The 26140-nt window shown below is 43.0% G+C and overlaps 1 protein-coding gene and 1 pseudogene across 1 annotated transcript in view; one reads left to right on the top strand and one right to left on the bottom strand.

The window, feature by feature from the left end:
• Positions 1–26140, bottom strand: part of LOC135907844 (synaptogenesis protein syg-2-like) — a 572210-nt gene that overhangs the window by 213542 nt on the left and 332528 nt on the right. The window lies entirely within an intron of this gene.
• On the top strand, positions 18133–18312 carry LOC135907880 (U2 spliceosomal RNA; annotated as a pseudogene).

Here is a 26140-nt window from a genome sequence, read left to right as displayed (position 1 = left end):
ATTGAATGTACGCGAGCACCAGCGATTACTCAGGGATGTATAGTCAGGCATGTATAAATAGCAGACGGATATATCGTTCTTACCACGTATAAGTACCAGACTGATATATCATTCGTACCAAATTATCGCACGATGCAAGACACGCCTGCATTATCCGAAATCTATTGTATTTCATTGCCTGCTCTATACCGAGAGAGTCTAATCTAATCATAATGCAAGCGGGATATCAATAGTGTTGCAAATGCACGCGAGAACCATCGATTACTCTGTAATTTATGGTGAGACGTATACACACAAATAGTGGATTCACTTCGACCCGCAAGTTTAGATTCCGACTACACAACTACTGTGTTCGCTGATATCATTGTGATTTGATGTTTCTTAGTATTTGTGGACACAAGTTCACCTGACAAAGAGTTACATTCCTAACCAACAGTTTTGTGAGTGTTTGGTTCTTCACCTTCACTACAACGTGAGAATATGATGTGTTTTTTTTTCTTGAGTGGGGACGGAATGTAAACATAACTAAGGCTGCGACAAGGCCATGGTGCCTAAAACGTATTGCATTATGTATAAAAGAAAAAGACAGAAAAATGAAGAAAGCACATGAGCTTACAGCAGACGTGTATCATGCCACTGCGCCATCTATGAATAAAGATCCCGCTTAAGAAGACGACAGACGTCATTTCAGAAACGCAACAAAACGGAATTATGTATGGTTCCATTACTACCGTAATGGAACCATACACAAGAACGTATTACAATTTTAGGTGAGTAAAACCACCGCAAAGGGCAGAACAGTTCATTTATCGCTAATGATGCAAGGAGAGATCAGACAAACTAAGGAAAATGTAATGATTGCGAGCACACCAACGACCCATGACATAAATTCTACTTAATGTCGTCTGTAAGAAACTGAATGCATTAAATCCAGAACAGTGTTATAATCGATAGAATTTATGTTACAAACAGTGCTTTTCAGCCGTACAGAGTTCTGAGGGAATATGGGCGAAAATATATTTTATTATTTTTAACAGCTGCGTAGCGCAGCTGTGATTCTCGAAACAACTTGCGATGCAATTTGCATGGGAAAACTTACCTACTGACACATCTCACAAATTGAGCTAATATTCCAAAGTTCAGGGTGTATATACGCAAAAGCTCTTCCTCTCAATGTTTGAGAGCACCTGGAATCTTTCATGAACTTCGGTACCAGGCCGCACACGATAACCACAGTCACACGCTTCGTGTTTTCAAAATCATAGCGGATCTAAACAATTGCTAGTTGCTTACACCAAATTCTACAAATTTGCAACTGGATCATTTGTTAGACAAATTACGGCGCTTGCGAGCATTGGTGGACAGAACGCAACAACGGAGAAGGCAAGAAGCATGTGCGCAAGATTGTAGCGAAACGCAGCACAGCTTGGCGGTGAAGAAGTCGCGCTACTGTCCAAAGCAATCCTCGCTAAATTTCAAGAAAACGTGTCATGGCAGTTGATTCTCTCAATGTAGCATCTCACAGCTTGAAAGAGATCACTATAGAGTGATAATGCAGCAGAACTTTTCTCAAACACCAAATATAGTAAGTTTTCCCATTGGTACACAAGCCTTAGTAAAGTGCGAGATTCTACAGTGCCAGAAATAAGTGCGATAGCCATGCAGCGCGTTTCAATTATAATGGACACTTGAAAGCGAGGAAGTCACGCAAAGGGCCACCCAATGATGAGGAAAAAAAACCCATAATGATAAATTCTAGGGTTTTACGTGCCAACACCATACGTGGTCATGAGGTACGCTGTAGTGGAGAACTCCGGAATAATTTTGACCACCTGCTGTTCGTTAACGCACACCCAATGCACGGTAAATGGGCGTTTTGGCATTTCGCCCCCATCGAAATGCGGAATCCTGTGCCCTCCGGATCAGCAGCGCAACGCCAAATCCACTACGCCATCCCGGCGGGTGGTTCATAGATTCCGTTAATAATAATAATAATCATAATAATAATAATAATAATAATAATAATAATAATAATAATAATAATAATAATAATAATAATAATAATAATATAATAATAATAATAATAATAATAATAATAATAATAATAATAATAATAATAATAATAATAATAATAATAATAATAATAATAATAATAATAGCCCTAAGCACATACGCGTCGTGTACACATCCAAGGTTATCAATTTCTTATGTCTAAAGAAAGATGAAAAACTTTCACATTTGCAAGCCCCTTCCAATGGCACGCAGCATACGCAGGGTATGTCACTCGAGGAAGCAAAGCGGTTGAGAAATGTTTCATAGTGCAAGCCTCCAAGGCATGCTCATTCAAGGAGAGCTGCACCGGCCGTTGGTCAATGTGAGACATTAGGAGACCTATTATGCATTTTATATCTGGTATTTCACTAAAGCCGAAATACTCTAAGAGCGTCATATTAATTCGGGAGCTCATAGACCATATATTAAAGCAAATGCGCAATCGCAGTCACTAAATCTTAATGTTGATATGACCAAACATAATATTTAGAGCTAAGAATAAGGTAATTGACACGAACAGAAGGCTGGCATTTCGAGGTGACACAGTTGATCGAATTAGTTCACATAAGTTCCTAGGGGTACACTTTGATGAGCATCTGAATTGGACTACGCGCATAACCCACCTAAGAAATAACTTGCCAAGAACAATAGGCCTCTCGAATAAAGTAAGCACCTTGCTAAAATGGTTCAAGTGGCAATTGTACTACGCGACAACTTTCTGTAGGGTTAAGCTACTGCATTTTAGATTGGGGCACCACTGGCAAGGGTAATCTGCCACAGCGTGTTCTGCCCCAGACGAAAGCCATCAGGTTTATAGACAATTTAGGTTTCTATGATCACACCCAATCAACAGAATTCTGACGGTATATCACGCTTTCAATGAATGTCTTGCAGCATGGATGTTTAAAAACATAAAAGACAATTCAATATTTCTGGAAGCCTACAGACCTCCAGAGGGCGGTTATCAATTAAGGCACGTAGCTTACATAAAGACGAGAAGTATAACTACACATGGCATGCAGTCAATACATTACCAAGCTACAGAACTCTCGAATCTACACGCAGAGATAGTTGAAACACCTTAAAGTTGTAAATCCATTCACTGATAAGAAAAAAACGCTAAACATTGTGTATTTCTATATGCATATGGTTATGTATGTGTCTATCTTTAGTGTATATAAGTGTATACGTATGTCTATGTGAACACGTTCTATGTATAATATGCAAATATGTATTTGGGTAGAATACTCGCGTGCTGTTGGCTGCTGTATGCATCGTGGAGAGATGAAGTCCAGTCATGCGACATCAAGTCACCTTTAACTTCATTTCTTTGCAGATGGGTTTTAGCTGATTATACTGACCATGTATTGTATGCTACATTGCACCTTCTTAACTTTCTGTCATAATAAACTAGCTTATACTACCCTATAAAAGGGCCACGTGGCCGTGGCAAAACATTTCTGATTACCCGAAACAGTTGCCTCGTCTATCGGTAATCTCTACGTTATACGTACAGCTTGACCCCATAGCCTCTGCGCAGCGCTCTCTGCTTCTGCGGGTTAATTGATACGAATAAAGCAAGAGGGTCACAGCATACATGTATGGCTGCAGAGTGCAGTCTATAGGGCGGATTTCCCGCTTCGCTCTTCCTACTAAGCACAATGCGGTGCCACTACAGCTCTAATAATCCCGTCTAAGTGCATGTATTACGGTAGGAATGACGAAAATTTTTGAACAAAGCAGCATTCGAATAATTCGATTTTTTTATAAGGTGGGTTTACTAAAAATTCTGTAGTAGGCACTCCGTTCCTTCGGCCATTTAGACGTAGTCAGTCAACATACACATTCCCTTTCGCTAGACATTAAATGCTCTCTTGCAATTGTTCTTCTATCACACGACAGCAGCATCAGTTTGCCTGTATGAGGCGCCAGATATGATAACGAGAGAATTATTTCGACAGCTTTTTCCGCTTTGTGTACGCAATTCTGGTTCAGACTGGCTTATGCGAAAATTTGCCCTTAAGTGAGTTTCATGAATACGACCATAGGCTTTCACATCTGTTATCCATTAATGCGACTAGTTTTCTGCCTCTTTCCAGACACATTGGGGTAGGTAGGAAGGTAGGTTCCTGCCTGGCCTCGTTTTGGGCCTCTATGTGTGGATGACGGTGTGGATGACGGTGGGATCAAACCTCTGACTTTGAGCAAAGTAGCCCGATGCTTTAACAATTAGGCCACGATCATATGCATTGTTCTAAAGCCAACTAGCTTTTTGAGACGCTTCAGGCGCGCACGTCACGTGGAAGTTTATCGCATTCTTCCCTCGTGAGAGGTAGCGCTTGGAGACGCTGTGTTAGGCTATACGGTTTGCGTGATCGGCCAACACTCCACAGTTCTTTCCTCGTGGCAGCAAGCGCTAAGTTATGCGACGTTGTCACGCCTTCATAATGGGCCCATATCGAACAGGTTCTCACGATTATTCGCCGGAGTATACAAACGCCATGGATGCATGTTTTGCCATAGTACACCATATGACATAAATGTCGGTACTCACGATTATATAACCTTCAATCGCAGATGACCAGTATTTCTCTCACTTTCGCCCGTCAAGTACTAATGTATAACCCACAAAACGACATGTCGTAAACTTGTGCAGAACAACCAGCGTAGAAATCATGACGTCACCATCGTCGTCACCGTCACCATCCTCGTCATCTTACTGCTGGCGTCACACTCATTCTCGCGTCAAGCAAAATACTGCTAGCCTTGCATTGGTCCACCCCCTAGCGCCTAGTGTAACTCCAAACGATGCTGGATAGCCAGCTACTTAAAATATGCTTCGCATAACGTCGATGGCCACATTGCGCGAAATCTGCATACTTTTTATGTTCATGTTTTTCTTTCCAGCCCCTCCGCTTTTCCTTACACTCTCTCATTGTATTTTCCGCTAGCTGCAGACCAGCTTCCATATGTTAGCTTGTGGAATGCAGCTTCACTATTTCTCTATACAGAGACGACAAATACCGCAACAATATGAAAATATCTTCTGTACAGAGGCGATGCGAATAATTATTAGGCATTCGTACACGGCCGATAATCGTACCACAATGTTGCACAAAGGAGAAAACGTTTCCCAAAATAATAATCAAAGATAGATTGAAATGTGAAGGGCGGAGCGATTGGTTTTCCGTACTTGCGGAGCAAGGCGTTAAAAAATGGCCACACAGATTTGGAAAGAACTCTGATGTTTCTGGTACATACATACCTCTAGCAATATCGCATTTACTCGGTACAGCGTCTGGCCACGGTTACTTCTTCTCGAGCTTGACGTGGCACGTGCGCGAGCAGCACTATGTTGCGTGTCGCGTTGGCGGTTACATCACGGTCGCTTTCTTTTTTAAACAATTATTTTTAAATGGGAGCCATAATGAAAAACTATGGAATACTGTGCATCAATTTGTAGAAATTAGAGGTACACGTACATACAACAATTGAACTTGAAGCTATTCGCTGACTCTTGCTGCCGGTGGGCTAACAAGAACTGGCGTAAAAAGGAGCGAATGCACTGTATATGCTCAAGACAACACGCGCGATGACCGCCAGCGCAACGCGGCGAGGAGTGATGTTCACGTACGTGTCACAAGCGGGAGCTGAGATAGCCAAGGATGTTGGAGCCACCGACTCGGTGGCAGTCAGCTGAACTGCTGGTCTTGATAGTGAAGCTCGACACATCCAGGAATTATTCATAAACATCGCGCCCATCCATGCATTTTTGCCTAGCTTGTGGTGAATAGGGAAATCTAGGATCTCTGAATTTAATCAGGCTTTAATAGTTCGGAACACGGTTTCCTTATCAGCCTTATCATATGATCAATACAAAAAGAAGTCATATCCCGCAATTGAATACTAGGTGTCTAAAAAAGAAAGATGTTTGCTGCCTCTTGAAAACTACTATAAACAAACACATTAGTAGCAGCTATACAGAACATAAGACACATGTATCTGCTTAACCCTGTAATATTTAGTGGTCTTTGCTCCTGTTACATTTGTGATGTTGCGACGATGAATGCAATAAGTTACCAGCCGCCTCTTCCGGTGCCATATGGTCGGAAAACAATAAGACGGTGGCAAAAAAGAATAAAACATAGAACTATTTCAACCATGCATATCCACATAGTTGAATTCTTGAAGAAAAAACGTATCACCGCAGTTGCTGCTCTTTGTTATATGGACACGTCGAGACTATTAGCAAAAATATACACGTAATAGGTGAAAATCAAAAATTTTCTCACACTTTTTTAACTGAAAGTAGCCAAATGGTAGTAGCTATGCATGAGGTGGCTCTGAAGTGTCAAATAAAAATTCACAAATTAGAAATAAGTATGCAAGCTTCGTTAGCATATATCCAAGAGAGCGAGAGCTGCGTGGTATGGGTTCAGTCCTAAAATTCCGCGCAAATGTGAGTTAACTGCGATGAATAATAAAGTTTAAAATATCATTCTTGAGCAGCGAAGTGCGACACGTACCACACACTTTGCAGGAAACCAGCGGCTTACTCCGAAAGGTAGTCAGTATAGCAATTCCACGCTCGCCGAAGGCACCTTTCCTATACGTCCCTTTCAAGCGATCGCACACATTGCCCACAGCTGATAATGTACGCGTGAAGAAGCGCTGCACATGCAAGCACATACAAGACGGCGGCACCTGAGCTTTGCTCACGTGATCCAGGGGCCGATGGCTTTCTCTGAGCAACAGCTGTTCACCGTCACCACGCGGGGTCTGCCCCAAGGTTCACGGCACTCTGTCCGAGCAGTGCCGTACCCACTCTTCGCCGGTTCAAACAGCTCCACAAGCCCGCCCCTCTGAGGCCTGCTTGGCGTGAGGTTCCTCTGGAACGACTCACCTTGTTGTAGCCATAGTGTGAAATGAATGTCGACAAAAAAGGCGGCCGCTTTTATCACCTCGCATGCCACTTAACCCATCAATGCTGCTGCGTGGGAGCCGCCTATGGCGTCAGGCAACTCCTCACGTCGCGCGACTGGCGAGCTTGCTTTTATAGACAAATTGTGTTTCTATAATATTGCAAGAAGGCAGGGATATTTGCCAGATATTGTATAGAATACGCGAGCAACAGTGAAAGCCTCGCTTGCATAAAGAAATAAAGTCCTCTTTACTGTGGATGCTCTGTATGGTATCGTGGTTGTGCGGCTTACGTAGCTATGTCAACGCAGTACGTTACTAGACAGTCTTGGTCGACAGTTTTTGAGTAGAGTTCGATGACTTTCGTGCATTAAACGAAAGCACTTAGAACAAAGTTATGGTATTGAGTCCCTTGAAGACGGTTTAACGTACGCGAATGCAAAGGCAACAATTATTATTATTATTATTATTATTATTATTATTATTATTATTATTATTATTATTATTATTGGAATCTTTCTTTAACTGTAAGGTGGCAAATAGTCACTTAGCCTGCTTGAGTTAATCAGGTATGCTAACATTGTTTTCATTCTAGCATTTTTGCAGACATCCTCTTAATTTTTTTCCCTTCCTCAAAACTTCTTTATCTGCTTTGTACCCCTACCATATGCCTGTAACGGAATCGGTCGCATCAAACATTTGCCTTGTTTTTATTCCACCAATGCTCTAAACCTATCTCGCTTATGTCGACTGCTGACCGGTTGACGTTTTTGTCCACTTTAAATCCAAGCGCTTCTGGAAGGTCTACGTTACCTGCGGATCGCCCTGGGAGAATACCTTCAAATGTCATTAGGATGTGGTGAGTGGCCTATGGACATATGGTGCTACGTACATTAGTCCTAGATACATTTGTTCTTACTACATTAGCGGAAAGGGCGCCATCTGGTGTCAGACCTGTCCTAGCCAGGAAAATTCACTGGCACACGTATTGCCGTTCCTATACGCCGACGCATCTTGTCAGGCCTGCTTACACCACAGTCACAGAACAATCTCGAAAATGTGGCGCGCTAAGCACAAATTCTTGCCATTGAATTTAGTTAAGAGAATACGAAAGCTCAATTCATCATTTGTTAGCGATCAATAATAGCGAGAGCACAGCCACTGGGACAATTTAAAATGGAATGTAAATGTTTTATACTTTCAAAATGGCACTGAACGTGGTATTTTTATTCTGGAGTGATAGACATTTTTTTCTCTCACGAAATTTTCGATTTTGGGTATATGCAGCATTTATGATAATTATAGACAGAGACATATTTTCGGTTTTCTCTTTTGATATCGCGCGTTCTGGGTACTTGCTTTATGTACCACATTTTAGGACGCATTTGTTTTTCCTTTTTTATGGTATGCTAGTGGGTTGCGGCGTATTTCAACATTTGTTGTGAGACAAGGAGTAGCCTGCCCCATGTTATGGGGCTAAAATCTCCTTATTTGCTCACGTCGTCGTCGTCGTCGTCGTCGTCATCATCATCATCATCATCATCATCGTCGTCGTCGTCGTCGTCGTCGTTGTCGTCAACTTGTGCAGATAATATAAGCTTCTCTTAAATGCTGCCATAACTATGGTATTTAGTTAGGTGTGAAAAACAAACCGGCGTTACTCACGCCGGAAGTTAGTAACGCCGGAAGAAGTAAAGAAAGCCTTGGGAGCTATGCAAAGGGGGGCAGCTGGGGGGGATCGGGTAACAGCAGATTTGTTGAAGAATGGTGGGCAGATTGTTCTAGAAAAACTGGACACCCTCTATACGCAATGCCTCATGACTTCGAGCGTACCAGAATCTTGGAACAATGCTAGCATAATCCTAATCCATAAGAAAGGAGACGCCAAGGACTTGAAAAATTATAGACCGATCAGCTGACTGTACGCTGCCCACAAAGTATTTAATAAGGTAATCGCAAATAGAATGAGGAACACCCTAGACTTCTGTCAACCAAAGGACCAGGCTGGATTCCGTAAAGGCTACTCAACAATAGACCATATTCACACTATCAATCAGGTGATAGAGAAAAGTGCGGAATATAACCACCCCTTATGTATAGCTTTCATTGATTACGAGAAAGCATTTGATTCAGTTGAAACCGGAGCAGTCATGGAGGCACTACATAATCAGGGTGTAGACGAGCCGTATGTAAAAATACTAAAAGATATCTATAGCGGTTCCACAGCCACCATAGTCCTCCATAAAGAAAGCAACAAAATCCCAATAAAGAAAGGCGTCAGGCAGGGAGATACAATCTCTTCAATGCTATTCACAGCGGGTTTATAGGAGGTATTCAGAGACCTGGATTGGGAAGAATTCGGAATAAGACTTAATGGAGAATACCTTAGTAACTTGCGATTGGCTGATGATATTGCCTTGCTTAGTAACTCAGGGGACCAAATGCAATGAATGACCTGGAGAGGCAAAGCAGAAGGGTGGAACTAAAAATTAATCTGCAGAAAACTAAACTTATGTTTAACAGTCTCGGAAGAGAACAGCAGTTTTCGATAGGTAGCGAGGCACTGGAAGTGGTAAAGGAATACATCTACTTAGGACAGGTAGTGACTGCGGATCCGGATCATGAGACTGAAATAATCAGAACAATAAGAATGGACTGAGGTGCGTTTGGCAGGGATTATCAGATCATGAACAACAGGTTGCCATTATCCCTCAAGAGAAAAGTGTATAATAGCTGTGTCTTACCAGTACTCACCTAGGGGGAGATACCTGGAGGCGTACGAAAAGGGTTCTACCCAAATTGAGGACGACACAACGAGCTATGGAAAGAAGAATGATGGGTGTAACGTTAAGGGATAAGAAAAGAGCAGATTGGGTGAGGGAACAAACGCGAGTTATTTACATCCTAGTTGAAATCAAGAAAAGGAAATGGCCATGGGCAGGAGATGTAATGAGGAGGGAAGATAACCGATGGTCATTAAGGGTTACGAACTGGATTCCAAGGGAAGGGAAGCGTAGCAGGGGACGGCAGAAAGTGAGGTGGGCGGATGAGATTAGGAAGTTTGCAAGGACAAGATGGCCACAATTAGTACATGACCGGGGTAGTTGAAGAAGTATGGGAGAGGCTTTGCCCTGCAGTGGGCGTAACCAGGCTGATGAGGATGATGATGAAAAACAAACCATGACCATATTACGTTAAACTATTCCAATCTGTTTTTATTACAATCTCCTGACGTCAAACTTACGCAACCGCCGACGCAAGCATCGAGTGGTGACTCGCAGCATTGTTTGAACAGACCAATGAAACGCTCTCCTTGTTTATAACGGGTCACTTTTTTTTTTCAGAGCGAGCAGCACTGCCTCGCTTGACAGTTCTTTTTAAATCTAATTCTCTGAACAGAGGCGAGGGCATGCAGCTGTGAAGAGGGTTCCGGCGAGGCTGGGCTAGCGCAGTGAAAGTAGAGGTATAGTGCCGATGCCGACGATTGGTTCACTTGTTTAGCTTTCGGTGTCCGGTAGAATACCGCGGTGGCGTGCAACGGAAGGGTAACAATGCAGCTAAAACGTATCCTCAGCGAAGAAGAGTCGGCACTGTGCTATCGTATACGCGCCAAAAGGGCTAGATAACGTTGTACGGTCGCGCAAGAGGTTTATTATACGGAAGTAATTCCACGCTTTCTGGCAGCTCTGAGTAGCAAATGCCAGACCGATCAGTGGGCAGCGATCTTCTCTTCATTTGGGGACGGACCAGCAGACTCTGGCTATTCTGAAAAAAATCTTCCTTTTGTTCGGCATTTAAAGCCACCTTAATACGCACACGACACTATAACGCGGTGACTTTTCGCGGTTTTGTGACTTCACATGACAGACAGGCGAAGTGGGCGCAGCCCAAACACTTTTGACAAATAGCGGAGTGTTCATGGTTAGGAAGGCGTAGAATCCGAAATAATTATTTTTCTTTTGTTCAGTCTAATCATGCATAATCAATGTGCAGGCGTGGTAACAGATGATGAGCTTTAGCGGTTTTCCTGATGGCCCGTGAGAGACAGGCGAAGTGAAGGTGGCCCTAAAAATGTTTGACAATTCGTGCAGCACTGATTGGAGAAATGGAATAAAAATGTTTGGAATAGCTTTACGTTATAGCGCCCCATGTGTAATTTTCGTACACAATTTTTTGCTGTTCCACTGCTGAGGGTCGATGTGTGTAAAGATCTTGGTGCGTACTTCGATAAAATGCTAAGCTACTCCTCACTCTAAATATGCGAAACAACCTGCCCTTCGCTATATTGGTATTGTTTGTCGTACATCGCATGATTTCTACTCCCCTTCTGCCTTTATTAACATTGTATTCTACTGTGCGTCTTGCACTAGTAGAGTATGCGTCTGTGGTGTGGGGCGGAACGTGCGAATATAATTCTGACCTCACTGAATTCAAGAAAATGATATCGATTTTCAAACACCACTTTTGCTGTTCGGGCGACCATAGTCCAGCCCCCTTAAATATAGGCCAACTCCAAACAGTAAAATGAAGACGCATTAAATCAGAACTTCTGTTTATTTATAAGGTGGCCCATGGCACTATACATTTCCCAAAGCTTAATGATGATTTACAATTTTTCGTTCCGCAAAAGTATACCAGGCAGCATTCCACGTTTTTTACATGGCCTTGTTGGCGTAGGCACTGTCCTAAGGCTTTTTTGCCTGCATTGACATGTTTCAGAGGTATTTTCCTGTGTTTTGTATATGCGTAGATAATCATGTTGCATGAATAATTCCATTGTAAAGGTACTGAATAGCGCAAGAGCGTGAGAAAAATACGGGAGATACAGAGCGCTCTGTCTTTTCCGTATTCTTCTCCCACATTCTTGCTCTATTCAAAACCGCTACAACAGCATACAGACAGGCCCAAATTGCCACGATGGTGAATTTCATTAATTTCCCTTTACGTCCGGTTCGTCGTTTTCTCTTACATTATTTGTATCTGTACGTCACGTTGTTTTGTCGACCCCACTTTTCTTCAGTGTGCATTGTATCTTGTGTATTACTTTTTCAAGCGAGCCAGTACGAAGGCTTCCTAGGTGTTCCTGGGCACTGTAATGAATACTTGATTGATTGATTGATTGATTGATTGATTGATTGATTGATTGATTGATTGATTGATTGCAAAATCATGACCATCTTCTGGACTTTACGAGGCCTCAAGTGGCGTTCTTATCAAAGACGTTTAAGCGGTATTTCAACAGTCGTAAGTTTTATTATATGCTGACAATGTAACACTGTTCAAAGCGTTAAAAATGATTATGATTGCCCTGTCTTTCAGATGGACCATGTGAATTTTGCGTGCTACAGTGGTAGGAACACGTTGCTCATAAACGCATCAAAGATACAAATCGTAAATTTCACGCAGAAGACTAGTATCATGGTATTTTCTTACAGCGTTAAACATGTTCTCCTGCCAAGAGTTGAAACTAAAGATCTTGTTGCGTACTTCCATAGCCCTCTGAGTTTCTCTTCTTACGCTCGACAAATGAGGCTGCGTGCGCTTCGCACGCTCAGAAATCTATGTCGCTTGAAGTGCAACTCCCAATGACCTGGGACACCTGTAACATTATATAAGAGCGTATGCCTAGCCATACTCGAGTACGTTTGTGTCGTTTGAGGGTGCACCTAATTGTCGGTCAAATCGTGAACTTCTTGCAAATGTAAAAAAAAAGAGTTTACACGCATACTCAAACATCAGTGATGTCAACAGCCTGCCATTAAATGCAAAGAACACATACGCTCGCGCTACCTACCCTCATCGCAGGACAGATCGGATGTTATGTTTCTTCACAAAGCGTTACATGGAAAAATCTGTTGCTAGAACTTGCTTTCTAATGTGCGCTTTCACATTCTGCAGAGAAACGCAACAACGCACCTTTCAGTCCTTTTGATTTTTATAAACCCATATCAAGAATTCTTGTCACATATCACTCATTCAGGGTGCTTAGATATATTGGTACCCAATTATGTTATTTTTCTGAAAGCGGCTGCTGAATTGTTTCTGAAATTGAACACAAAACTTTATCTGTTCAGTACTCTGTCATTCTGAAATATTTTGTTGGTCTACTTCCGCCTTTGTATTCTCTTACTGTAGGTACCTTACACCCTCTCGTGCTCCCTATCACGAAAATTTCACTTTTATTGCATGTGTATATGTGTGTCTAATATTTTTCGTGTGCATTTTTTTCCGAGTGCTCAAGCACGAAGACCCTCGAGGTTGTTCTGGGCACCTTAATAAATACGAATGATTGATTGATTCATTCATTATTATTAATAAACAATTAAATGATAGCTACCCACTGGCGTATATTTTTTTCTCTGCATCTGGGCGCTATCACAAATTATGTGACGTTTACTGGTATCGAAAGTGAACTCAAATCTTGCTGAGAAACCGCAATTTCACTATATTTTCACCATTACATTATCTGTGAAAGGAGAATGCACTAGTAACTTTTTACAAATACTGGGATACTGGGATACTGGGACATACTTGGGATATTGGGATATTGGATACAATACTCTGCAAACTATTCTTGCGTGCAGGTTTCTGTACATAGGAAACCGTAATCCGACGCGAGAGCTTGCATCGCAGGTAAGCCTAAAGGGCAACAGCAATTTTGTCTGCAGTAAAGCTATAGAGGCCGAGTCTTAGAGGGAAGGGGAAGAAAGGAGACGAAAAAAAATAGTCTGTGAGCGAGAATCACGGACGTGCGCTTTGCACATAGCCATGAAGAGGGACCGGCAACGTGGAGTCGGCGAAAAGAAAAAAGGAGTAAAAATGTAGGCACGCTAAACTAAAAGTATAGCGGATGTGTTCAGGGGCAGCGCGAGAGGCACAGTCAAGCGCAATGGCTGAAAAAAGAAAGAACAGGGTAGATACATGCTTGAAAAATCCAGGAACCGAGACACAAACAAGCGCCGTTTTCTCAGCGACATTAGAAACAACCAAGCGACTAGCAGCGAGCTGCCACTTTTGTCGCGAAAAACCTCGTCGCCGTTTACTGAATCCCAGTGCTGAGAGAGCTCTTGCGACGCTCCGGCAATGCGGCATTATTGAACGAGCGCGACCACTCACCCTGCCGATGTCGGTCGCTGGAAAGGCCGCCTTTTTCTTTTTCGTCGCCTTACTTTTCTTTCGTCTGCGGCGTGTCCACTGCTTCTATCATCAACGGTGCCCATTTTTGCCCTTGGGTTCAGACTGAAACAGCGGCTTGCTGCCACAGGACGGCAAACACCTGCTGTGTTGTTCTGTCATCTGCACCGCCTGGCCGCTCCCGACCGGTGTTCGAGTCGCAGCCGACCCACGTAGCCATACTTTTTACGTTCGCGGGCGAACCCTTTCCCTTCAGAGGAAGCACAGCGCAATCATTTCCATTCGTGGCCCAGCGCCTAGCTTATACTTTCGCTGCCGGCCTTTATTGCCAGATTCACCGCGAGCGCCGGAAAACGCCAAACGCGCCTTTGAGGAAAATATAACATTGTCGTGCTCTGGACAAAGCGCAGGTAAAAAAAAATGGAGCAGTTTGTCAGATGTTTTAATAGTCTAACAATTATTTCTTTGAGATTCGGTGTGCCAGCTTTCCTCAAGAACTCTTCGAGAGGCACTCACTAGCGTGGTTGAGTGGCTATGGGATTCTCCCGCTGAGCACAAGTTCGCGCGTTCGATTCTGTGCCGCGGCGGCAGTAATCCGATAGAGGCGGAATGCAAAAAACCAAGATTTCTGGTGTCAATTTGTGGTCAAAATCATCCATATCCTCAGCTGTTGTGGGCTCAGCTGGTGTTGCCACAGTAATTATGTCGCTCTGTCGGCAAGCTGCACGAACTCTTCAAGAAATTCAGGCCCTTGATTGTTATGACACTTGTTGAATTTGCAGCGAAAGCGATGGTACGTAGCCATTCTGTAACGAACCCGTAGTGCTTACAGGTTGTTGCATGTCCTAATGTAGGACGCCGCTGAATGGATGCATGCCCCCGGAAAGCCGGCGCAAGCTTTAGGGAAGGATCTGAGCACGTGAGCAGAAGGCAAAAGAAACGTTCTCTAATTGTTCTGCACATCAAGGAAATTGTAGTCATACGATTACGATCAACATGAAAAAAAAGGGGGGGATGGGGGGTGCATTGAACTAGATATAAAGTTGATATAGACATCGGTTGGGCCTGTAGTTGGTCTGTCATGCGAGGAAGTTGAGCATCGCTGCTGGGCTAAGAGGTATACATAATGCGACAACGTAATTTGTATCTGAAGTGGCCGGCAATACAGCTGCTGCACTATGCAACAAATATATACTAAATATGAAATAACAAGCCGGCACTGAACAAAGGAAAGGTATTTGCCCTTCTGTGATTACTCAATGTTCTCACGCGGGTGCGTGCGTGCGTGTGCTACGGCAGAAAAACAATTACAATCACACAATGGCAGGCATAAGCTATTTCCTTCTGTTCAGGAAGTAACTTCAGTCCACCGTACTATACTGCAAAATTTAAGCCTCACACCTAAGGAAGCTTTTATAGGAATGACTGTGTAAATAGTAAAAGTAATATATGGTGGACTATTTGTTCGTCAGTCGCAATGGTTCCTGAATAAGGCGGGGAGATGAGGGAATAAGAATTAGAAGAGTAGTTGAAAGGAGGGCTACATGCAAGGACGTCGAATGAAGAAGGCAGTGACTAAGAGGGTGATAGACTTACAATTAATGAAGCGGGCAAACAAAAGTGGATGAGTAACCCCACTGTGGCACAGATTGGTGCGAACATATTCAGTTTCAGTTTATTCTGTAGTTCTACGCCACCTCATGGACGAATGTGGAGGTTCCTGTGAAATGGAAGCTTGGGAAAGTTATTCCAATCTTGAACCCAGGGAAGCAGCCAACAATTTACGCCTCTTTCAGAACCATATTTCTGCTTAGCTGCGTGGGGAAGCTACACGAAAAAAATGATTCGTAAAAGACTAATTTGGTTCTCGGCAACCAGGAAATATTAGCCGGAGGAAATGAGGGGCTTCCGTCAAAATAGGTCCGGAACGGACAATATCATTGCGTTTGTATCATTAATTGAAGAACCATTTTTTGGACAATAAATCAGTGTATGACTCCGTGAATCATAAATCAATACTTGATGCTTTGGAAGCCCTTGGCATGGAAGGACGGTTTTACATATGGGCTGCGGACTTTCTTCAAGGACGCCAACTTTTCTTGTGTACTCCGGGTGGCTCCACGGCGTTTTATGCTGTCCAGAAGGGAGCACTACAAGGAACTTTGTAAAACCCAGTATTATTTAACTCATCCGTCTGAGAACAAACCTGCCTCGTAGAGTCAGCATCACATTGTATGTGGACGCATTTGTACTTGGAGCGTGCCGCGTTTTCGCAGTACCACCGAACAACAGTACCAGAGAGTGCTGTCCAATATATCAGCCTATACCTAAATTGAAAGGGTCCAAAAGTGTCCCCTGGCAAAAGCGTTGCGATGGCTCTCACGCGGAGGCGTATGGCGAAATACCCACTAGTGCTGGATGGTCGCACCCTTTCATACCTCCAGACACAAAAGTTCCTTGGTGGGACGATCGACAGTAATCTCACATGGTCGCCTCAACTGAAAAAGCTTACTGAGCAAATTTCCTCAACGTTGCAATCTTAACCGGTCCAGAGTATGGCAGTAACTGCCGATCAGCGGTGCTCCTCCATAAGGCCTATGCTGAAAGAACATTACGCTGTTACCTCCCCATCCTACACACATTATCTTTCTCAAGCAAGAGAAAACTTGAAGCAGCACGTTATAACTGTCTTCGACGATGTCTTGATTTCCGAAGAGGTCGTTCTACTTACGAGCAGTTGCAAAAGATGAATCCCTGCCTTTAGAAGCGCTGTCTTCGCAGGAGGCACTTTGCATTCATCTCACGCATGTGCTTCACAGGAAGACCCACTTTTCAACAATATCTATAGAAGCAGTCCTACGTCTAGCGTTTTGCAGTCAATCGGAAGCGTATCTATCTTGATTCCTGTTCAAGTGTCGCAGAATACGCCACCATACATACCAGACTGGACACTGTCACCACTGGGAATCGTGCCATTTATCTCTGGTGTCAGTGCAAAAAAAAAAGCCTCAAGCAACGACCCATCAGACTGCTCTGAAATATATTCACAGAAAATACGCAGCTGCCACACAGATTTTCACAGTTGAGCTGTGTGACTATACGTGTGGATATTTTGTGCTCTCTACACGAGAGTGCTTCTCATTGCGTCTTGCAGGTCAGCAGAGCTATATGGCATGAAGGAGGCCCTTATGTATGTATGTATGTATGTATGTATGTATGTATGTATGTATGTATGTATGTATGTATGTATGTATGTATGTATGTATGTATGTATGTATGTATGTATGTATGTATGTATGTATGTATGTATGTATGTATGTATGTATGTATGTATGTATGTATGTATGTACCAACCGCTCAGGAGTTGGGTGGTATTCCCGGATTCCAAAGCTGCCTTACAAGGCATGTGGAAGAGGCACAAGTGATGTAACAACCAACCCGGAGCTTATATCCAAACGACAACACTGCTGGGCAGCGCCTGACCTTCTAGTAGATATATGGCCATTTCGGTATTTCGAGAAACGGAATACTGGTGAAGCTGCCCGAAAGGGACTTGAGTTTAGGACCCATTCCACTCTCTGAAGGTGGATGACCAGCGAAGCTGTGGCATATCTCAGAGAGTTATACAAGGACATACATACGAGTATATTAATTTTGATTATTTGGCGACGATAGTGATGATGGCTTTGTGATTACTGTGATACACAATGACTGGCTGGGTTTTAACCTTAGACAGATTTCTGGCGAAAGTTAATTCTATACACGACAGTTGTTGAGTAGTTGGGTGCCTTGGAGTGGTGTGATGCGTCAAACTAAACTCTTCTAGCAAGAACACAGGTGCGGACTCATTTACCGTAATTTTATGCACATTCGCGTGGACGACAGGACAGCTGCCCGAGGAGCTGTAGGACACTAGACACGCATGACCTTTCCACGGCACCGCCTCCGAGGGAGAGCGGAAGGAAAGGAAAGGAGATGCGCAAGTGCTTGCAACGCCAACAAAGAGAGGGCGGTATGAACGTAGACATGGCTGACACAGATCAAAGAGTAGTATCTCTTCTTATCAGCCTAATATCTGATACGGGTTGTATTTGGAGCCAAGATATTAAACATAATTTTACAAGTTGGCGGAGTTCTTGAAGCTTGCTTCACCTCTGCCGTGGGTCGGCCCGGTATTGCACTATCTTTGGGATCGGTCCCGGGTTTTTGGTTTACGGACATCAATCCGCTGGAAACTAGCCATATGCAGCTCCGCTCTAAAATTTTAGAAGAACATTCCTTTACGAAAGCTGCCTCTTCAAACATGGCAAAAAATATGCCTAATAAGATTAAGACTGCCTCTGGAATCAGCCACTTCACCAGGATAAATTTTTGCGATCGATTGACTCCGTAGAAAAAGAATTCTAGGACTACTTTGTCACCTCCTTAGACACATTGTACTATCGGCTTCGACTAAACGTAACATTAACTAACAATTATCTGTATCGCATAGGGCGGACCACTGATTTCTACTGTGATAAATGTGGCAGCCTATAGACAGTGGAGCACATATTACTTGAGCTCACGCCACGTACCACGACAAAATACATTCTTTTGAGCTCGAAATGGTCATTATTACCAAGCATCTTAAGGTCAATGATTTGTCCTTCAAAACAGCGGTCAGTTCTGGATTTCTTGTTGCCATACATATCAGATATTGGCCTTCTCGGAAATCTTTAAACATTTACTTTATGACACGAAAAATATGAACTCACCAGAAGTCTCGTATGTAAATATTATTATCATGTTCATGTGCTCATTGCATATTTAACTTTACCCTACTTTTTGTCCTACTCTCCTCTGGAATATCATCATTTCCGCCACGCTCCCTGTACAGAGTAGCTTGTCAATGGTTCTATAAGCACCCGCAAAAACATGTCTCTTCTGAAAAAGAGCTTCCCTCCCTATCTCTGTCGGGTTCAGTTTTCTCGTCTCATTTATTATATATATATATATATATATATATATATATATATATATATATATATATATATATATATATATATATATATATATATATATATACACATGAATATCTGGAGGAGGTGGCGGAGCACAAGCATAAAGGGGACTGTCTGCCAGAAAATGTATATCAGAATGTATATATATAGCAAGGCCGAAACCGCAGTGGGATTGTGTACATTAAGGGGAATAATACAGAAATAAACATATAACCGAACAGAAAGAATAATGAAATCATGCTCAATAACGCGTGGAACATTGCCTAAAACTGAAAAAAAGAGATGAAAAAAAATAAAGAAAAGGAAGAAATTGGAATCATTTACGAATTATATTTGCGTCATCTAATCAGTTCGCCTATAGCAGGAAATAAAACAAATGCACTTACGTCGGTAACACTATGCGCTTAAAAGCCGGCCACTGGGACGCAAAGCGAGGAGAGAGAAAACAAGACAGGCGCACTATGGGCACTGCGGCTTCGAAGAACGCAATGACACTTCCGTGCGTGTCCTGTTCGCGGACGCATATGTGGTCCGAGGAATCAATCAACTTTATTCCAGCAAGTCAGCATGGGGTGCGAAATTGTATTTCCGCATAAGAAAAGAGAACCTCCGGCACTGTTTGGGACATAAATTATTTGCGCTTATGAAAGCAGTCACATAAACCTTAAATATCTTGAACGAGAAAGAGGGCGCAGTTGTCCACATAGGCTGACGCTAGGCTATAACATTTCAGTATTATTGCCTATACCGGACGCTTTATAGTTTCACAGTATTTCTTTGCGCAGATGCCCTTGCAAAAACATGAAAATGTCTCGGATATTGGTCAATAAAAGCTGATACTCAATTCAGCAAGCCCGACAGTTTCCACGCAATAAGTATTAGCGCGAAGGTTCAAAACGACTGGTCTACGCAGTATGACAGCATATGGGGTATAATCGTGCATGGGCGAACGATGGGCTGAAAGCACATGATTCTTTAGCATGATTCCAGTGAAGATTATCCACTCATTTTAAGTTAATATGTTGGCTTGGGTTAGGTTTCACACCTCGAATCGCTAAACATAGATATCTCCCTTTATCTCGCCATCTTCTCAATTTTTTCCATTTCATTTACCATTGTACCATTTTTGTTAGTTTTCGATAGAGCGATCCGTAATTTACACGTAAGAGAAATCATCAATGTTAAACGCACGCTATCGTTTACAAACATAAATATCGGCGCTCAGGAAGTTCAGAACGAGCACTTTTTATTTCAAGATAAGCAACAGCGTTTTGCATAACAGTTTTCAAGGGTGCAGTCCAAGTGCGCAATTCATTAACTGTTTTTCTTATGTATGTATTGATAAATACGAATATATGCTAATATTTATTTAGTAAGCAAAAAGCGGACCTGTTAATCGACCAGGAGCAATGTTTCCTGCCCTTGAGAATTTGGCTGGCCTGTTATTTTCACTGTTCTGCTGATCTAAAATTAAGGCTTATTTGTGTAATCGCCATGAAGTGGAAGTTTATAATGATGAATATGAAAGAAAAAAATATTCCGAAGCGAATTTTATCTTGCCATCTAGGGTGTTCGTTACCGAAGCTAGCACCAAGAAAATACCAGTGATACTATTATGAGGATCGCCGACAAACACCCCCGCGTTCATAAATAGTAGAAAATAATCCAGTAGGACGACATCCAGTGATTTCGTAAAAATGTTGATACAGCGCACATGAATGACACCATAGGACTCGTATCGCGTCAGTCTCAGCAGTATTTCACGTTAAAACAATGTTCACTGACAACCTGAACTATAAAGCTTTGGATTTAATTTTTAAGGAAGACGTACGCAAAAGAGGGGGGGGAGGGGGGTAGACGAAGACGCTGAGGTGGTTTAAATAAAAAGACACTACATACTTACACCTATTTTCGGGTCATGGTACAAACAGGCAACTTTTTTATGAAATACATCATACACAAATGCAACACACACACACACACACACACACACACACACACACACACACACACACACACACACACACACACACACACACACACACACACACACACACACACACACAGAGGCGTAAGAAACATGCTGTTGGAAAAAATGTGCTGCACTCTTCAGTGCCACACACATACGAAGACGGGGGCCTTCTTTAGCAAACTCGTAAAGAGGAAACCGGAGCCCGAGCCCTTTCTCGCTCACTTGCTCATAAATTACGACAATAATATTCCTAAAAGATTTCCATTCGCGTGACGTGCTTCCAATTGCAGTGCTATGATGTCTGCTCATCTTACATTTTACCTTCTTTTGTGCTCTTCTGGTGAATGGCAGGAAACCGCGCACTGGTTAACCTCCTGAATTCCCGTCTTACGCTATCTCTCCCTCTCTCGTAAAGGTCGTGGCGCTAGCTAGCTTACCACAAATAATAGATAAGCTCTCAGGATGCGCATAGGCTGATTTCACAAGCCAGATGCTGTCATCGTCGATTGCAGTGATTTGGTACAAAGACAAATTACTATGAATGACCACCTGCCGTGATATGCCATCAGTGCGCCGGCACCACCACTCTTCGCCCCGTGTACCACGGAAGGCACTCAGCTGTCCCGATTGTGTCATGCGGTGCATTAGTAGCAAGCTCTGATAAGCGTCCTTTAATTACTCGCTCGTAAATGGTGTGTAATGATGTTTTTATTTGACGACTACAGCCTTCAACTCTGCATCATCAATAAAAACTGCGTTTTCTAAAAACCTGTAAATGAAATAGAATATAACAAATTGGCTGCAGCCCCCTTTGATGCTGTAATACGGAAGAGCACTACTTAGCGTCTACAATTCTGCAGCTGTGACAGAATATTCTCACCGAACTTTAAATTACCCTGATTTTTGAAGCTATATTTTTGTGACGAATGAAAACAATAGTCATAAATATAGAAACCTGAACCACAGTACAGTTTCCAAACGTTTCTTTTTAAATCTAGCATTTAAGAACACTGATTTAAAATAGCAGAACTTTTGCATTCCGTCCTGTCCGAATAGAATTTATCTTCTTCTTTCTGGTTTCAAGATTACACCACGCACCTTTCAACACAAGTGCGTTAACTGGCAGCGTGCTCCGGTACTGAAAATGCGAGGAATATTGCCAGGATTTCAGACTCATATGTTAGAATACGTGAATTTGAAATAGCAGAGAAGAGTGCATCGAGCTTCGGTCATCCGACTGCTTGCGCCACAATTGCGTTTACGGATATTTAGAACGGTGGAAGCTCCATTCGGGGTATACCTTGAATACTAGTACTCGGCAAATATTACGGGCAATGAATAACACAAATGAACAAACTCTCTTATTACAGACAATTGCGCTCGTCTAAAGCCAGAACATCGGAAAAGCACACTTGGCAAGCATCTTCTTGGTCGCCGGACGCAAAAGAACCACGTGTCTCGAGAAAAAGTGATTTTAGAAACGTTAGTACTGGACGTCGGTGCTCCACTAAAACCAACTCTTGTGACCTCGATCTAGCTACGTAAGCTACAGTGACGTGGGTTATCGCTCTTAACGACGAACCTAAGATGTAATAATGATCTAGCGTTTATAAAAGAGAGTAATGACCAGGAGAAACGAAACTGTTAAGCGGACGGCGTATCATCCATCGAAATTGTTTTGCTGACTGTCGAATTCTAGAGCCTTCTTTGGCTAGACGCCTGTAGAGGCCTTCCTGTTTACTTCCGTCCTCACTGGGCAACCACATCGTCGATCAACCCTAACCCGCACGACCGTGTCACGTCACTCAGCTCGCGCCTCTGGCAGAAACCTCGTTCATCTGAGCGGCCAGGCTGCACTCGTACAGTAGAGCCCCAGCGAATTGGGTTCGGGAGGTGGACTTCCTTCTAGCACGCTACTTCATTTTCAGCCTGAAGTTCCAGCTTTCGCTAGTTTCTCCCTCAGAGCAGATTGCTTTGACCGATTGGGTGCCAAGATCTGAGAGACGACTGCCGCAGTCATTGTTGGTTTTCCCTCTATGCTTCTCCGTGTGCGGAACCGAACAAAAAGGAGGCGCAGTTGTTCGAAGCAAATGCTGCCGCTAATACTGTGAGCTGAAAGTGGTTTTCCTACTTCGGCGCTCATCGTGTAATCGCATCACGGCGCACTGCGCAGTAGATTTAGCGAGCAAAACGAGAACGAATGATATTCGAAGCAGTCCTCTTATTTCAGTGCGCTATATTTTTGCCACCCCACAGAAAAGCATCTCCGTCGTGCAACCTTATCAGGATTTGCTTTATTTTCTAAAAAAAATCAATATAGAAATATACTTATAGAGATGCGCTAAATATAGGCATTCCCAGTTACAAAAAAAAAGTCACCTAACTGCAGAAAGATGTCACATAGCTTTCAGTCACACATAGGTCACATTTAATTTGAGCACAATGATACAACTCTAGCTTCGCGAAAATTATCTTTCCAAAAAATCCGGTAGCAGACGAAACAAAAAATAACAGAAGCTTACCGAGTCAGTCATTCGGATGTGGTCAGGTGTATTCGCCGATAGTACATTGATATTTCGCGGACGATTCCGTACCGTTTTTCTTGAACGCCGTCAGCGTACAATCTAAAAGGCAATCATAGAACCCAATTTGCTGCAGAAACAAATAGATTTCAAATTTCACCAGCCCGCTTAACATTCAGTGAACGACTTGAAACTTAAACTTTAGTTTCAAAGTATAATCGCTTTTCAGTTTAGTTTCCACTAGGTGTTTTCTTCACTTATATAGGGACGCGCAATACTAAGACCTGGAGTGTATTATGGTTGAGCACAAGTCGAACAGTGCGACTTACCCAGCCAGTGGAACAGAAGCGTCGCCCAGCGGAAGGGAATAAGCCTTATTCGATGGCATATTAGTGCTCAGCCCAGATACAGCCAGCCAGATTTAACGAGTGGACTTTGACTTATGGGAATATCGTCTTGAGTAGATTAGGCTACGGTTGATTCATCCGATATATATTATTTTCGACATCCAGAGTTTGTGTTAGTGACCTTGAAAGTGGGGCCGAATTTACAATATTTATTGTTAGTAAGAACTCTTCCCCAGTGTCTCACCGTCTTCAGTAATATTGCCACAGACATCACAGTACCCTTAAGATTTCGACCACAGCGATACCTATTGCTGTCCTGGTTTGCTACTGCTACTCTGGTCCCCGTCTCGAAGAGTTTCTTTTTCAACGAAGCTTCGACTACATTGCAACGTTACAGCCCCTACCGCGCTTTGCACACGGTCACCGACGCCACCTATGAGAATTGCACTGGTCGAACGTACGGCGTCGTTTGCGCGCCAAGAAAGCAACATTGTTCACGTCAGTCTACTAAATACGTATAACTGAAGACGTCAGTATGCTGGCCCCATTAGTATCAGGATGCTGCAGGCGTTCGGATGCCACACCCTGGTCAGCGCCGTTTGAGTTATATTGCCTCGGTACAGTGCCACGATACTACAGGTGATCAAAGCATTTTGTCAGACAATACCAAAGAGATGAACAAGTGAAAGGTATTTCACACCACCTTGGCTGCTGTTATGCTGGCACCTTTTAATTTCCTTTTAATACTGTTCTCGTAAAGCGGCGTTCTTGTGGAACCGTATGCTTGCTATCACAATTGCTCAGCGCCTGCTGTCATGAGCCACTCTACAGCGTAATAACTGCTTTGTGAATACCATGCCTGCATTGTGCGTGAGCGAATATCTGTGTCTCAATATCTTCTAGAATTTGAGATTGACGCAGAAGACATGTTGATGTAAGCAAATATAAATCGCCATGGTGATGCGGAGCCCGTTTGCCTGGCGCACGGTAAAGGGTGAAAAATATGAAGCCAGTTTTATATGACCATCGTTCATTTCTACCATGCCAGCCTTAAACTACGAGCACTAAACTGTCAGAAGACGAAAGTAAAACACATTGCACGTGTTTTATACGAGTATATCAAACCTGTGATAACAATCTCTCACAAGGGTACGAAATGGCTTGTATTGGGGTTGATTTTGACTTGGAGCTCAACTTCGCAGCTCATACGAACAACGTAATCCTACGTGCGCTACGTTTTCTGGGCACACCAATTGGCATCTCAAGATAATTCGCAGTAAAGCGTTGGTTCAGGCTAGCTGGTAATCCATACTATGCACTGTTTAGGCGCAGAAGTTACAACAACGAGATACTTAAGGAACTCATAAAAGCAAGTGAGGAAAATCGCACAATATTGTTCCACTGGATACCTGGCCACTGCAATATCCCTGGGAATGTTGCAACAGATAAGGCAGCTGGACAAGCGCATGTTAATAACGCCACACATGGTCTCCCTCTAACACAATGCGAATTGCGCAGCATACTAAGACAGATATCAGCCCGTGGTTGCAAAGTGACGTGCTTTGATCGGAACTTCAAATCTTCAGATTTATTTCACATTGACCCATCACTTCAACTTTAGATCCCATCCACATTAAATACAACCAGAGCTATTCAAACGCTGATTTACCGTCTGCGGCTTCAGTACCGCGTACACAAAGCACTTTCTACATAAAATTTAAAGAGCTGATAGTGCGGAACGCACTTGTGGCCACGCTCATGAAGGTGCACAGCATCTCCTGGTAGAACGTCCGCGACACGACACACACAGATAAAGCTTAGCACTTGATTTAGTGGCATTAGATCGCAGGCCCTTCAGCCTCAGGAAGATCTTAGGTCCTTGGCCAACATACGCATTGCACGGACAAGCGCTACTTGCCTTTCAACGAGTTCGAGAAGCGAGGAATATTCTCGGAAATTAGTGAGTAGGGTGTTGAAATGTTAAAGCGTATTCTATATATTTCTTTTACCCGGCTTTGGCAAATCCAATGCCTGGTTTTTTGTAACTTTATAAGAACTTAATCCGTTATATCTTATGTGCCCTTATTTCGGTCTAGCTAAGTGACCGGACTTTGTGTTGCTGCGTTTCTGAGTTGACTTTCAGTTTTAGTGTGGCATCAGTCTACTTACGTGACTGGACTTTGTGTTTTTCAT

The sequence above is a fragment of the Dermacentor albipictus genome, chromosome 1 (genome assembly GCF_038994185.2).
Source record: "Dermacentor albipictus isolate Rhodes 1998 colony chromosome 1, USDA_Dalb.pri_finalv2, whole genome shotgun sequence".
In the NCBI taxonomy this organism is placed as follows: domain Eukaryota; kingdom Metazoa; phylum Arthropoda; class Arachnida; order Ixodida; family Ixodidae; genus Dermacentor; species Dermacentor albipictus.
Note: the sequence above shows the minus strand (reverse complement) of the source record. Positions and strands in the feature narration are given on the sequence as shown.